We start from the raw sequence: 15644 nt of genomic DNA on the forward strand, positions 1-15644 counted from the left end.
CCATTCATATGCAAACCAGGGCAGACCCTGCTTAGCAAAGGGGACAAGACATGCTGGCTACCACAAGACCAGTACGCCTCTCCTAAGCTCTAACCCTTTGCACATCGAGTGTCGCTCATTTTATATCCAGGGTAAGAAAAAAATCCACTTTTATTTCAGGGATTTCATAGAATTTTAGAATCTGAAGGAAACCTTCAAGGTTCTCATCCAACCTCCTGTTCAGGGCTTGAAACTGCTACAGCAAAGACTCTCAAACCTAGGTCCTCAAATGTTGCTGGACTACAGCTCCCATCATCCCCCACCACAATAGCCTTGTGGCAGGGGATGATGGGAGCTGTAGTCCGATGATATCTGAGGACCCAATGGTGAGAACGTGGCTTGTCACCTGAAGAGCTCAGAAATAAGAAACACATTGTAAGAGCGTAATAAAGCAACATATTACACATGCCAGAACATTCACGAATACAAATATGGATGGATATTTATACTGTATACCATTTTTCAACAAAAGTTTCCCAAAGTGGTTTACATAGATCTAAATCAATAAATAAAGATGGCTCCCTGTCCCCAAAGGGCTCACAATCTTTAAAAGAAATATAAGAACAGCCACTGGAGAGATGCTGTGCTTGGGATGGATAGGGCCAGTTGCTCCCCGCCTGCTAAATAAAGAGAATCACCACTTTAAAAAGCAGCCTCTTTGCTCTATTAAAGCCACCTAATGGCACAGCGGGGAAATGCCTGACTAACAAGCAGAAGGCTGCCAGTTCAAATCCCCACTGGTACTATATCAGGCAGCAGCGATATAGGAAGATGCTGAAAGGCATCATCATCTCATACTGTGCGGGAGGAGGCAATGGTCAACCCCTCCTGAATTCCATCAAAAGAAAACCACAGGGCTCCAACCACCCTTCTTCAAGTGGCAGGATGTTCCAGAGGCACATGGGGGTCACTACCTGGATTCTAGCTTTGTTTGAAGAGGAGATCGCTGCAGGCGTCTCCTTTGAGCAACGTAAGGAGCATTGCATGACTTTCAAGATGCCTCCTTGAGGGAACTTCTTGGCACTGGCAGTGCTTGGTTCTTCTTCGCCTCCACCTGGTGTGAGCGGCAAGTGAAAGAGAATCTGTCGGGAACACTCCGCCCCATTCCTCTGATAACTTTGCTCACTGGAGGTAGAAAAGTTCCACCCTGTAAGGTGAAACTGAGAGGTTGCTCTGTGTGGGCCTGCTTCATCCAGAAGGGGGGCACGTCAAGAGTTTGCTGTCTGGACCAGGAGAAAACTATGGCATTCCTCAAGATCCTGGCCTCCATCCTCATTGGCCTCTGTGCTTACTATATCTACAGACCGGACACATTCTCTGCAGGTAAGTAAACCCAAGCGTGACTCGGCCCTCTTCTCCCAAAGTAGCCTCGTCAGCAGTTACCCGTGGCTGATATGTTATTGCAATCCTTCCCGTGTCAAAAGCGGGATCTTTATCTATTTATTCTTTCTTTCTTTCAAATATTTATACCCCACCTCTCCAGTGCACTACTTCTCGGGGCGGCTTGCAACAATAAGACAGACACAAGATGCAAGTAATAAAACAGAAATTTAAAAAGTCAGATTAGAAACAATTATTAGGTTCCAATGAAAACTGAAAATTATAAAAAGCTAAAGAACCTACCAGATATAACGAAATAAAAATGGAGCATTCAAGAGCCTCCTTACAAAGGTGTGTTTTAAGGTGTTTTTAATGTGGTTACAGATGCACAGACCCATCTGGAAATGACCAGGAGGAAAAGGTAGCGATTTCCATTGATAGTTATTCCTCTATTCCCACAGCTATTTTAAATGCATGGAGTAAGGCGAGAGTTCTCAAACCTGGGTCCCCAGATGGTGAACTACAGATCCCAAGGGCCTTCAGTCATTGTGGCAGGGGATGATGGGAGTTGTAGTCCAACAACTTCTAAGGGCCCAGGTTTGAGAACTCTTGGATTGAGGAGTGGGGATTGTATTTAGGGCACAGCAAATGTCTGGGACCCCTGCTAACTTGGCAAAGAGGCACCTTTTAATGTGGTGATTCTCTTTATTGAGCAGGGGGAGAGCAACTGGCCCTCTCCACCCCCAGCACAACATCCCTCCAGTGACTGTCGCTGGTGTCTGTCTGATGTTTCTTTTTAGATTGTGAGCCCTTTGGGGACAGGGATCCATCTTATTTATTTATTGTTTCTCTGTGTAAGCTGCCTTGAGCCATTACTGGAAGGGCGGCATAGAAATCGAATTATTATTATTATTATTATTATTATTATTATTATTATTATTATTATTACTACTACTACTACTACTACTACTACTACTACTACTACTACAATAATAGCAGCAATACCAGGGGACAGCAGAATAGAAGAAAAAGAAACCGAAAAAATCACCAAATACAAAGATCTACAAATTGAAATTGAAAGGCTGTGGTAGAAAAAGACCCAAATAATCCCAGTGGTCATTGGCGCCCTGGGTGCAGTTCCAAAAGACCTTGAAGAGCACCTCAACACCATCGGGGCCACAGAAATCACCATCAGCCAATTACAAAAAGCAACTTCACTGGGAACAGCCTATATTCTGCGATGATATCTATAACAACTGACAATAAAATTCTGGCATCCCAGGTCCTTGGGAAGGACTCGATGTCTGGATAAAACAAACCAGTCAATAACACCTGTCTGACTGTGTAAACAAGAAATAATAATAATAATAATAATTTGGTGCAAATTGTCACTCTTGAGTGGGTGCTGACAATCCCAAATCAATGTTCTGAGTGCCCCAAATCTATTGCTCTACTTTTCTAACATGTTGACAATCACATTTAAGTGACTGTAGACATCCACCAGTGTATCAATTACTCATGAGTAAGTTTAGGCCCCGTATTGCAGGCTCGGAGACTCAAAAGGCCCATCATTGATGCAAGGTCAGTTTCCTAGGAATCTATAGATTCCTCCCCACCCACCCCAGCGTACGGACTCCCGCAGAATATGCTGGGGGGACTCAGAAAATGTCAGCGATCTCAGCTTGGCATTGCACTCAAGCAACATGAAACTGAGATCACCAAGCCAAGTTCAAACCTCCGAGTCTGAAATCTTGATTTCCTGCGGGCATGGTGCTTACTTGAGATCGCTGTCGTTTTCTGAGTTCATATGACATGCTCTGCGGGAACGTACGGAGTGGAAATCTATAGATTCCTGGGAAACCGTTCATGAGAACCAGACCAAAAGGTTGAAGATAAGCGAGCGCTTTCCCAGACAGCTTTACTGAGAGGCCTTACTGTGATTTTGACATTGCCAAAAACAAAAATGAAAAAAGTGGACATTTTTACCCCATATATAAACCAGGCTACATTCTAAAATGCGATGAAAAAACCCGAATTGTGTGTGAAGTGCTCCCCGAGAGCTTGGGGATAAATCCGGTCGATATGTGAACGCACACCTTCCATTCTGGAGGAAATGCAAATGAAAAGCCGGGTGTGAAAAACTTCCCTCATGGTTATTCACACGTGGCTTTATGCCTGGGGGTTCGCAGCAGAGTCGCAAGATGTTTACTTCAGGGGATTAAATTGACACTTCACATAGCTGTTGGTTCCTCCTTGCACTCCCTGGCAGATCTTTTCCTCGTGCGTTTGCACCTACCAGGTCTGGGTTTTTCTGCAACCAGTCAGAAACCACACCACAGAGGAAGATACGGGGCCTAAATACGGGGCCTAAACTTACTCATGAGTAATTGATACACTGGTGGATGTCTACAGTCACTTAAATGTGATTGTCAACATGTTAGAAAAGTAGAGCAATAGATTTGGGGCACTCAGAACATTGATTTGGGATTGTCAGCACCCACTCAAGAGTGACAATTTGCACCAAATTATTATTATTATCGAGAGAGCTTTTTAAAAAACAGTTTGTCAACTAAGAGCGCAAAACCAGAATAACAAGTTGCCATAGCAGAATGGATGTAACCTGAACATAGCAAGACACACGTTTTGCAGCCATAGCAAGACACACATTTTGCAATCTGTGCTTGTGTTTAGCTCAGGAATTTCTCCCTCCCGCAACAATTTCTCCCAACTCCTCCCTCAACAGCGTTTCAGCCCTTCTGCAAATACAACACACACAGAGAGAGAGCGCTTACAATTGCAAATCACTCATAGCAGACCACATCCAAAACAGCGGTCAAACTCCCTTTCATTGAGTTTTGAAAAACGTTGATTTACTGGCATGACACCCCCAAACATAACAGAGAAAACTGCGGGGCAAAACAGAAGCCCCGGAGTTGTTGTTTTTTCAAAAGCCTCCAAAACTAGAGGATTTTTAAAAAATTGGATGTACCAGAATTTGCAGCCTCCATTGGGGGGGAGGGGACAAAGTCCTGTCTGTCCTGGTCCCTGATAGCCCACAGGGAGGTCGGGTAAAATCCAGCTAATATGTGGATTGGCACACTCCAATCAGGAGTGGATTCGAAATAAAAGCCCTGTGTGAAAAGCCTCCTGGTGAGACCATCACAGAGTAAATCCCGAGGCCACCACGCTGTAGGCACCACTCCCAACAGACCTTTACTCAGGAAAGGAGGGTAACCTATCTTGGAAGTTGTCTCCTGTGTGTATCCACACCAGACAGTAGTTGGGACTAAAACCTAGTTAGAAAACTGACTACTTCTTCTTCTTCTGCTTCTGCTTCTTCTTCTTCTGAATCAGGCAGAGAGGGGGCTTCTTCTTCTTCTTGGGCTGCAGACAGGGGCATACCTAGTGTAGGGCAGGCAGGGCACATGCCCCGGGCGCCACTTGAAGGGGGTGCCATTTTTAAAAATAAATTTAAATGGCCACTGAAAACAAAATGGCCTCTGTGAGGCCCTAGGCCATGCCAGGCCTCACAGAGGCGATTTGAACATGCATGGCAGCCATTTTGTTTTCAGTGGCCATTATATATATATATATATATATATATATATATATATATATATATATAGCCATTGCACATGCTCAAATGGTCCCTGTAAAGCCCTAGAGGCCAGCAAGTGTTGAAACTATTAAAACACAATTAAAACACAGTTAAAACACTGAGCCAGGTCTCACGATCAGTAAGAGTGAACGGGTTCGTAAGAGTGAACGGGGAGAGCGGGCTAAGCCCGCTCTCCCCGCAGATGATCACTGCCTCCTCTCTGGGAGGCCGGATTGGCTGACCACACGATTGCCAGCTCCGTGACGGAGCCGGCAGGGGCTGGGGAGCTCAGGGGCCGCGCGGCCCCCGGAAGCTCCAGTATGCCCTGCGTGAGTGTGCAGGGCATACTGGGGAGACCCCCGGAGCCAGGAGGCGGTATTTCACCTCCCCTCCGGGGGTCTACTCATGAGTAACCACGAGTTGCGCCGCGGCTACTCACAATCTTGAAAACCAGGTTTGCTGAGCGCTCGCTCTGCAAACCTGGTTTTAGGGCAGGGGTAGTTAGGCGGGTTACCCGCCTAGGAACCATGGGCTCGCAGCCGAGCCTGGTGGTTCACACGATGGGGCAAAATTGGGCTAGCCTCCGCTAGCTCGATTTCGCCCCATCGTGTGAATAGCCTCAATGTCTCATTAAAAACCTGGGTGAAGAAATGCGTCTTGACTGCCTTTTAAAAAGTTGTAAGAGATGGGGAGGCTCTTATTTTAGCAGGAAGTGTGTTTCAACAGGCAGCAATAGAGAAGGTCCGTCCCCGAGTAGCCACCAGACAAGCAGGTGGCAAATGCAGATGACCCAGAGACCAATCTGGCTGCCGCATTCTGGACTAACTGCAGTTTCCAGACTATATACAAAGGCAGCCCCACATAAAGTGCATTGCAGTAGTCAAGTCTGGAGGTGACCAGCAGACGCATTACTGGTCTGAGGTCATTTATCTCGAGAAATGGACGCAGCTGGTGTATCAGCCGAAGCTGATAAAAGGCACCTCTGCCGCAATTTGGGACACCAGGGAGAGTTTTGTGTCCAGAAGCACCCCCAGACTGCACACCCCAGAAGTTCCCCAGACTTCTGGGGAAGTATGACCTAATCCAGAACGGGCAGATCAAAATCATCTCCCGGGTTCCAACCCCGCACAATAAGTACCTCCACCTTATCTGGATTCAGCCTCAGCTTGTTATCTCTCATCCAGCCCATCACCGCCTCCAGGCAGGCATTTAGGGAGGTTATGCCTTCTCCTGATGATGCTGACATGAAGAAAAAGATTTGGGTGTCATCAGCATACTGATAACACCCTGCACCAAATCTCCTGATGATCTCTCCCAGTGGTTTCATGCAGATGTTAAACAACATCGGAGACAATACGGAGCCCTGAGGGACACCATACCGAAGTTCAGGTTTTTAAAAACAGTCCCCGAGGGACACCATCTGGAATCTGCCCGAGAGATAAGAGTGGAACCACTGCAAAGCAGTGCCTCCCACCCCCAACCCCCTCAGACACTCCAGAAGGATACTATGGTCAATAGTATCGGAAGCCACCAAGAGGTCCAAAAGGACCAACAGAGTCACACTTCCTCTGTCAATTCCCAATTGGAGATCATCCATCAGGCCGACCAAGGCCGTCTCCACCCCACAGCCTACCCCAAAACCAGTCCAAAATGGGTCTAGATAATCAGTTTAATCCAAGATTGCCTGGAGTTGGGAGGCCACCACCCTCTCAATTACCTTGCCCAACCACGGAAGTTTGGAGACAGGCCTATAGTTGCTCAACTCTGAGGAATCCAAGGCAGGCTTCTTCAGAAGTGCTCTAATAATTGCCTCCTTGAGTCAAGGAGGCGAGGCATCCTGCCCTCCCTCAGAGAAGCATTTATGATCTCTGCTAGGCCTTCTACAACAACCTCCCTGCCAGATATTAGCCATGTCGGGCAAGGGTCAAGAGAACAGGTGGTAGGTCACACCACTCCAAGCAGCTTGTCCACGTCCTCACGAGTCACAGACTGAAACTGATCCAGCCTAACCACATAAGAGGAATTGCTGGATACCTTCGATTCAGACACTGCAGTAATTGTGGGTCTAAATCCAACTCGGCCCGAATGTGAGAGATTTTATCCACAAAAAAGTCATTAAACATGTCACAGCAGGTAATAGATGTTTCCAAATTCTGATTCAATGGAGGGAGGGTACTCACTAGCCCTCTCACAACCCTGAACAACATATAAAATGCAATTTTATATAACTTTTTAATGCAATCCTCACCCTTATGTCCTTCTATGTCTTCTTATGCCTTCATGGCTTTCATGCCTTTTTGACTTTTATTGACTATATCCTTTCCCTGTACTTTATGCTGGTCCATGACCGTAATAAAGATTGGTTTGAACTATATTCAGATCAACATTTCTAATATCAGAAAATTCAACACTAAAAATCAACATTTCTAATATCAGAAAATTCACCCTTTTTAAGATCAGAAAATTCCTGGTCCTAGTCCAACACTCTAACCACGCCGCCGTGCTGGCTATATTTTTTGCATTTTGTAAAACCACATCTTTTGTGATGCTTCAAGTCACAGGCATTACATTGAAGGTTTTCAGTAGACTATGACTAGAGTTCTGGACTAGGACCGGGGAGACCCGAGTTCAAATCCCCCTTCAGCCATGAAACTAGCTGGGTGACTCTGGGCCAGCCACTTCTCTCTCCGCCTAACCTACTTCACAGTGTTGTTGTGAGGAGAGACCTCAGTATGTAGTACTTCCTCTGGGCTCCTTGGAGGAAGAGCAGGATATAAAATGTAACAAATAAATAAATAAATAAATAAATGTGTGGTGTGGAGGAACCACAGCAGAAGGCAATAGGACATCACTAAAATGCCAAACACAGCCACCTAATGGCACAGCGGGGAAATGACTTTAGCAAGCCAGAGGTTGCCAGTTCGAATCCCCTGCTGGTATATTTCCCAAACACCTCTGTTGGGCAGCAGCGATATAGGAAGGTGCTGAAAGGCATCATCTCATACTGCGCGGGAGGAGGCCATGGTCAACCCCTCTTGTACTCTATCAAAGACAACCACATTATTATTAATATTAATTTACGAGATACGCAGGAACAGCCAGGAGCACGGCATCCAGGTGTGGTACCTGTCCAGCGGGCACCTTCCTCTCTCTTCAGCCTTAGCTCAGTTGCAAAATGCAAACGCATTGTCTGAAAGACTGGGGATGGGGTGGCAGCTTCCGATATTCCTATGTATAAGCAAGCCAGAGGGAAAGCACGGAGCAAAAGCAGGAAGGAAGCAAGCCAGAAAGCCAGCCTGGGCCCTGCCCACTCAACGTTCACCTAGGAAGCTGCACCTGCCCCCAAGAACTGGGGCCCTGGAGCGTCTGCCAGCCTGGCCCAGGCCGCAGATGTTAGGGCCCCAGATGTTGTCATCTCCAGCAACATCTGGGGACCTAAGGTTGGGAACTCCTGTCCCAGGACCAGAGCTGGAACAAGGCGTTTGTGCATCCTGGGCCAAGTGTGGAAATGACAGCCCCGATGAAAGTATGAAGCCAAGGGCACACCTTTCCTTCTCAAAACCGGTTCCTGCACTGGTTCCCGGAGCCTGCCTGAGATGCACTGCTGCCCCACCTGTCGCCTGCCTTTGAAGTTGGGTGAAGGAGGAACCAGGTCAAACGTCTGCGGGGCAAGCCGGGAACCAGTGTGGGAGTTGGAGGTGGGCCGAAGTTGGAGGGAGCCCCCAGGAACAAACCAAGCAGCAGGAGCAGCAAGCAAGTCACAAGGGCTTTGGGGCAAGGCACAAGCACCTGCGGAATAAGCCAAGCAGGATATGCCGCCCAGGAGCACTGAAACTTTGCAAGGATCATAGCACCCCCCCCCTTCATACAATGGGTCCTGCTTCTCCAGGCAGTGAAAATGACCCTCCTGCATTTGGCATAAGAACAGCCCTGCTGGATCAGGCCCAAGGAAGCCTATCTAGTCCCGCATCCTGTATCACACAGCAGCCCACCAGATGCCTCTGGGAAGCCCACAGGCAAGAGGTCTGTGCATGCCCTCTCTCCTGCTGTTGCTCCCCTGCAACTGGTATTGAGAGGCATTGTGCCTCTGAGGCTGGAGTGGCTTGTAGCCCTCAGACTAGTAGCCATGGATTAGCCATGGGTTAATCCCATAACCTAACCAGGGCTTAAGAAGCCCTCAATTCCAGAATTAGGACCAAACGCCTACAAGGAGAGATGCCCACAGGATGAGGGAAATGACTCAAACTATCTATCTATCTATCTATCTATCTATCTATCTATTTGAAACATTTAATATACCGCCCACTCCAAAGACTCTGGGAGGTGTTCAAAAACATGCAAAGCAAGACAGCATTAAAACTATATGCTGAATTAAAAACGAAAGTAACGAACAAAAACAAAAAATCCAAATAAATAAACTACAGGGCAAAAGCCTGGCGAAAAAGATCTGTCTTCAACAGAGATTTAAAAATCAAAAAGGAAGGAGCTAAATGAATCTGAAGGGGAAGGGAGGTCCAGAGAAGTGGGGCAGCAACCAAAAAGGCCCTTTCACGGGTCCTAGCGCCCCAAACCTCTCGGAAATCAGGGACCGACAAAAAGGCCATCTGAGAAGATCTGACCAGACGGGATGTAACAGGATGGGAGAGGCAGGTCTGTATGTAGACAGGCGCCAAACCCCGCAAGGCTTTGAAGGTCAAAACCAACTCTGAAGGTCAACTATTGAAAGGACAAGTTAGGCATGGCTTAACACGTCCTTTTAATTTCAATGAGACTACTTTGAGTAATTTTCCTCATCAGGTCAGTCACAATCCACAGAGTTCTACATTGCTGGGGGGGCTCAGGGCAATTCCCAAGGGGTTATCAGTCCTTTGAGCGACATGAGGTCAATTATTCCGCCTCCATCTACGAATTTCCGGTGACTTGCGTGGCTCATGGGGCATCTGAACCCAAGCCAACCCACTGAAAATGCAACACTCGCGCCACAAACAGTGCAGCGGCGCTCAGTTGAGGGAACCCAGACATCACAGGTGGGTCCTCTGTGGTCCTCTGAGCTGCTCTGACTATACTAGACACTCAGGGTAAGGAAGGGAAGCATCTTTCAGACCATCTCCCCTTCCTCCGCAGAAACGGTGCGAGGGAAGCGTGTCCTGGTGACGGGGTCAAGCTCGGGGATCGGGGAGCAAATCGCCTACGAGTATGCGCGGATGGGGGCCCACGTGATGGTGACGGCCAGGAGGGAGAAAAGGCTCCAGGAGGTAAGCTCTGAATCCCCAAGAGACCGTCTGACCACAATCAAGTTGCCAGAGGCCCCACTCAGCTCTCAGCACAGAGATGCCCCACCGCCTCTCTCCCGGCCTTCTGCACCCACACCTCTAAGCTCTTCCTCCCCACAGTGTCCACAGGAGCATTCCCAGGACTCCCGAGCTGGCTTTCCTCCGTGGGGGCTTTGGATTTCATCCTCACTCCAGGCGTCGCATCAGCATAGCTCAGCACCACTAGAAATGCAGCAGCAGCGGCAATGCTCTTGGGAATGACTGTCCATAGAACCATCTCAAACCATCACAAAGGGCTCCAGTCCTGTTCTCTGTGCCTGTGTAGAGAATTCTGTTATAGATGCCAAAGGAGGGCGCCGTGTCTATGAATGCTTCTGCAACCCAAAAAGCATTCACCTTTAAGGTCCTTTCTTTTTCCTGCCCCCAAATCACACATCTGCTCCTTCTGGGATGTGCTTTCTTAGCAGCGAGGCGGGGGGCTATATTTTGCCAGTGCAGGAAAAGTGTGAGGGTCTTCTTCCAAAAGTATGAGGGTCTTCTTCCAAAAGTCCGAGGGTCTTCTTCTGCCTTCCTTCTCTTTCCCCCCAGGTGGTCCAGAAGTGCCTCCAGCTGGGGGCCAGCTCAGCTTGGTACATCGCCGCGGACATGCATAACCTCACTTCGGCCACGAGGGTCATTGAGGAAATGGAGAACAAACTGGGAAGATACTGACGCCTGCAGCTGGGTCCACGTTTCTCTGGCTGCCCTGGCCTCTGCCCCATCTTTGCCTCCCCACACCCACCTTTACCTTGAGCCCCTCACCTTGTCACCATCCACTCCAAACTTAGTGGGTAAATAAATATCGTCCTTTGCCTCGAGCAGCAAAATGCTTTGTATCGCTCGTGGCTCCGGGCCCCTGCCTCCTCCCCCCCCCCATCCTACATCTCCTCCACAGCCTAAACGCACCCCTGCCTCTTTAGTCCTCCTGCGTCAGTCTCCCAGCGGGGTCTGCCCCAGGCCTTCCAGAATCTGTGCTTTCGTGTGCTCTGGCACCAACGGCCCAGCACTGGGACTACTACTACTACTACTACTCCTTCTTCCTCTTCCTCTTCTTTTCCTTCTTCTTCTTCTCCTTCTTCTTCACAAGACCAAAGAGCAGTGGCAGGAAAGTTGCCATTAGCAGCAAGCATCGCTTTGGGTGCCACGCGAGGGAGATCTGTGCAAGGGAAGGTCTCCGATAGAGGAGGTTGTAAAGCCCAGCCTGTAGGGGGAGGTGGAGGAAAACTGACTTCTGTCCATCTCGAGACCAGGACAGGTTTAGGTTCATCTCCTAAAAGGTCTCCTAAAACTTCTCTGTCCCTTTCCTCCCTCAGGCAGCCTTGACTACCTGGTCCTAAACCACGTCGGAGGGTCTATCCACTTTGGTCCATTCGAAGGGGACATGGAAGCCGTCATCAGCTCCATGACCGTCAACTTCCTCAGCTACGTCCAGCTAACGGTTTCCGCCATGAAGATGCTGCAAGAGTCCCACGGGGGTATCATCGTCATCTCTTCCATGAGTGGTACAGAAACCAACTTCTTTTTGCGGTGTCTCCACATTCTGCCGAAGCCAAAACGTTAGAACTGCCACCAGCTGTTTTGAACTTCCTCACCTAAATCTTCTTCACCCGGCTGCCTCCGCCTCCAGCTTTCAGGAAGAGAGATGCCCTCTGTGTCGGGGATCCCCAATGTCGTGGGACTGCAACACCCCTCGTTCCCAAAGGCCACTGTGGTGGGGGGTGATGGGAGTTGTAGTCCTACTACATCTCAGGACCAAGCCCGGGGACCCTCTGCAGGAAGGGTTTCTGTGTTCCGGGTCTCTGAAGCTTGGCAATAATACAGTCGTCTATAAATCTAGCTTGGCTTTGAGAGTGAGAGAGAGAGAGAGAGAGAGCAAAGTAGATTGTGGGATTATCTACTGAGCTTCCACTGTTCCCACAAATATGACGACAGAGGATCAGCATCCCCTCGAACAGGGATTCCCAGATGTTGTCGACTACAGCTCCCAAAATGCCCAGCCAAAGGCTATTGCAGCTGGGGATGCTGGGAGTTGTAGTCCACATCTGGGAATCCCTGTTAGAGGGAGCACTGCAGAAGATATTACTAAACTTTCTATTTTTTAAAAAAAAATCCTAAATTTTCTATTTCAGAAATAGGTGGCACAATATCATTTTGTAATCATGTAAGCAGGGCTATGATACGTTGTCATTTTCCCCGGAGGTGTCCTCATTTCAAGGGGAAAGAGGGATGTCCTGGGGGGAAAGGCCTTCTGGCTGGCTGGCTTCTTCTTCTTTGGAAAAAAAGCCCTCCGGCTAGTGTTTGCCCACCCCTACAGTGGCCACCAGGGCTACCCAGGGGCCAAGCCTCCCAGTCCAAGAAGGAAAGCCAGCAGGTAGATCTCACCCCTTTTGTGCCAGCAGTCGGGGCTACCCTGGCGTGGTAGTCCAAGTCTATCTGCCGCTTGCAGGTGGGTGACACATCTACTGGCCAGGTGGGTGACAGCTGGGTGTTCCTTGCCCCCAAAGGATGGGTGGACCAGGCCGCCCAGACCTTCAAAAGGACTCCTGCTGCCACTGATACACCCCAGTCCATTGGCAGGCCTGGAGTCTCTTCTTCCTTCTCCTCCTCCTCCTCCTTTCTTCTTCTTCTTCTTCTTCCTCTTCTTTCTTCTTTTTCTTCCTTCTTCCTGCATCTTCCTCTTCTTCTTCTTCTTTCTTCTTCTTCCTTTTCTTTCTTCTTTTTCTTCCTTCTTCCTGCATCATCTTCTTCTTTCTTTCTTCTTCTTCCTCCTCCTCCTTCCTTCTTCTTCCTCTTCTTTCTTCTTTTTCTTCCTTCTTCCCGCATCTTCTTCTTCTTTCTTTCTTCTCCTTCCTCCTCCTTCTTCCTTCTTCTTCTTCCTCTTCTTTCTTCTATTTCTTCCTTCTTCCTGCATCATCTTCTTCTTTCTTTCTTTCTTTTTCTTCCTCCTTCTTCCTTCTTCTTCCTCTTCTTTCTTCTTCTTCCGCTTCTTCCTCCTCCTCCTCCTTCCGCTTCTTCCTTCTTCTTCTTCTTCTTCTTCTTCTTCTTCTTCTTCTTCTTCTTCTTCTTCTTCTTCTTCTTCCGCTTCCTCTTCTTCTTTCTCCTCCTCCTCCTCCTTTTCAAGGTGGTGGAAATGGTGTCCTCATTTTTCAACATATGGTAGCCCTTTATGGAGAGGTCTGGCTCCTCAAACTCTGAAATCCTTTTTGGTCTGCCTGAGCTGGGTTTCTAAACTCAGAACCCAGCACGGATGAGAGAGATGCTTCATCCTGACGCATACCTTGCCTGCAGCCTCACTGAATCGTCAGCCTCCAAGCATCAGTTCTCAAACGTGAGTCCCCAAACGTTGGGCCAAAGGCTCTGGGGAGTTGGAGGACGACAGCATCTGGGGACCCAAGCTGGAGCACCCATTCTTTAACTGAACTGAGAGGGACTGGCTCCCAAGTAAACAGACTGTAATACGACTCTGAAGAAAAGGGTCCACGCATCCTTCCAAAGCAATCATTACCAGCACAGAAGGAAAAAAGGAATATAGCTGCCCTATGCCGGGTCAGACCATTGGTTCACCTAGCTCAGTACTCCTGCTTTCCTCCTTACTCCTGCTTTACTCCTGCTTTCCTCCGTACTCCTGCTTTCCTCCTTACTCCTGCTTTCCTCTCCACTCCTGATTTCCTCAGTACTCCTGCTTTCTTCTTTCCACTTTAGGCCGTGTGCCATCTCCCTTCCAAACCCCTTACGCCGCAGCCAAATTTGCACTGGAAGGATTCTACAGTGGATTCCGCACTGAGCTGCGCCTTCGGAAAATCGATCTGGCCATCACCATCGCCGTGTTGGGGTACATCGACACAGGTAAGCCAAGCTGCTCTTCTATGGCCGCCTGGCCTTCCTTGATCCCCAGCCCCACCAAGGGCAGTCCTGCCATGAGGCAAGGTGAGGTGGGATATTGCCTCAGGCGGCATATTGCTGGGATACCAGCGGGCGGCAAAACATCCCCGCTGCCTCCCTGGGAGCAGCTCTTTGGGACTGCTGTGACTTTTGCAAACGTAGCAAGGAGTGCCTCTCCTCACATTCCTTGCAGGACTTTAATTTTTATTACATGTATGTCTCGCTCTTTCTCCAAGGAGCCCAGAGCAGTGTACATGGTTATGTTCATCCTCACAACAACCCTGTGAGGTAGGTTAGGCTGAGAGATACATGACTGGCCCAGAGTCACCCAGTGAGTTTCAGGGCTGAATGGGGATTTGAACCCGGGTCTCCCTGACCCTAGTCCAACACTCTAACCACTACGCCATGCTGACGTCTTTCGGCCTCTCTCTCCCGCAGACACTGCCATGAAGCAAGTGGGGGGCAAAATCGCCATGACCCCAAGTTCCAAGGAAGATTGCGCCCGGGCGGTGGTGAAGGGCGGCATGCAGAGGGAGCGTGAAGTGGTCTTTCCTTATTGGAGCCTCAAGCCCACCTTGCTGCTCCAAGACTGGATGCCAGAGCTGATGGAATGTCTTCTGGGAAAATTCTACAAACAGGAGAATATCCTCTAAATGGGGCTTGCGGTATGGTATCCGGCTGCAAATCTAGGACTGCAGAACTTCGGCCCGGGAGCTGTATTTTGGACCACAACTCCCATAATCCCTAGAGACAGTGGCCAATAGTCAGGGCTGGTGGGTGCTGGAGTCCACCATCTGCAGGAGGGCCCCAGGGTTGAAAAACGGAAGGCCATGCCGACACACCCAGGAAGGGTCAGTCGTCAAAGGCCCCGTCTGCAAAATCTGCCCATCAGCACACACTAGAATTTACTGGAAGCTGCCGTATACTGAGTCAGACCCTTGGTCCATCTGGCTCTGCATTGCCTACACTGACTGGCAGCAGCTCCTCCAAGGATTCAGGCAGGAGTCTCTCTCCCAGCCCTACCTGGAGATGCTGCCGGGGACTGAGCCGGGGACCTTCTCCATGCAAAACAGATGCTCTTCCACAGAGTTACAGCCCCTTCCCAAAAAACATAGGAAGCCGGCTGATACGGAGACAGATCATTGGTCCATCTAGCTCCGGACTGTCTGTTCCTGGGACCTTCTGCATGCAACGCAAATGCACTTCCACTGAACTAAACTTAGATTGGTGAAGGGGCTTGTTTTGTTTTGTTTTGTTTTAAAAACCATCTCTGTCTCTAGTTTCTGATCCAGCTGGGGCTAGTTCAGGCTGAAACAAGCCCAACCACACACACAGGCTTCTGCTGCAAAAATGAAACCACCACCACCCCGAGTCACTCACATGGCCTTTTCATCCTGAGGCCTTCTGGGCTTACCTTTTAAAGAGGCAGCACAGAAGTCTTCAGCTTTGGTCATGCAAAAGGGAACCAGAGGAGGTGGTCATGGGAGTCAAGG

General features: G+C 49.0%; 1 protein-coding gene and 1 pseudogene across 1 annotated transcript in view; one reads left to right on the forward strand and one right to left on the reverse strand.

The window, feature by feature from the left end:
• Positions 1–15644, reverse strand: part of LOC128338023 (uncharacterized) — a 28519-nt gene that overhangs the window by 6549 nt on the left and 6326 nt on the right. The window lies entirely within an intron of this gene.
• Positions 1281–14804, forward strand: LOC128338167 (hydroxysteroid 11-beta-dehydrogenase 1-like protein A; annotated as a pseudogene).

Source organism: Hemicordylus capensis, chromosome 15 (assembly GCF_027244095.1).
Source record: "Hemicordylus capensis ecotype Gifberg chromosome 15, rHemCap1.1.pri, whole genome shotgun sequence".
NCBI lineage: Eukaryota > Metazoa > Chordata > Lepidosauria > Squamata > Cordylidae > Hemicordylus > Hemicordylus capensis.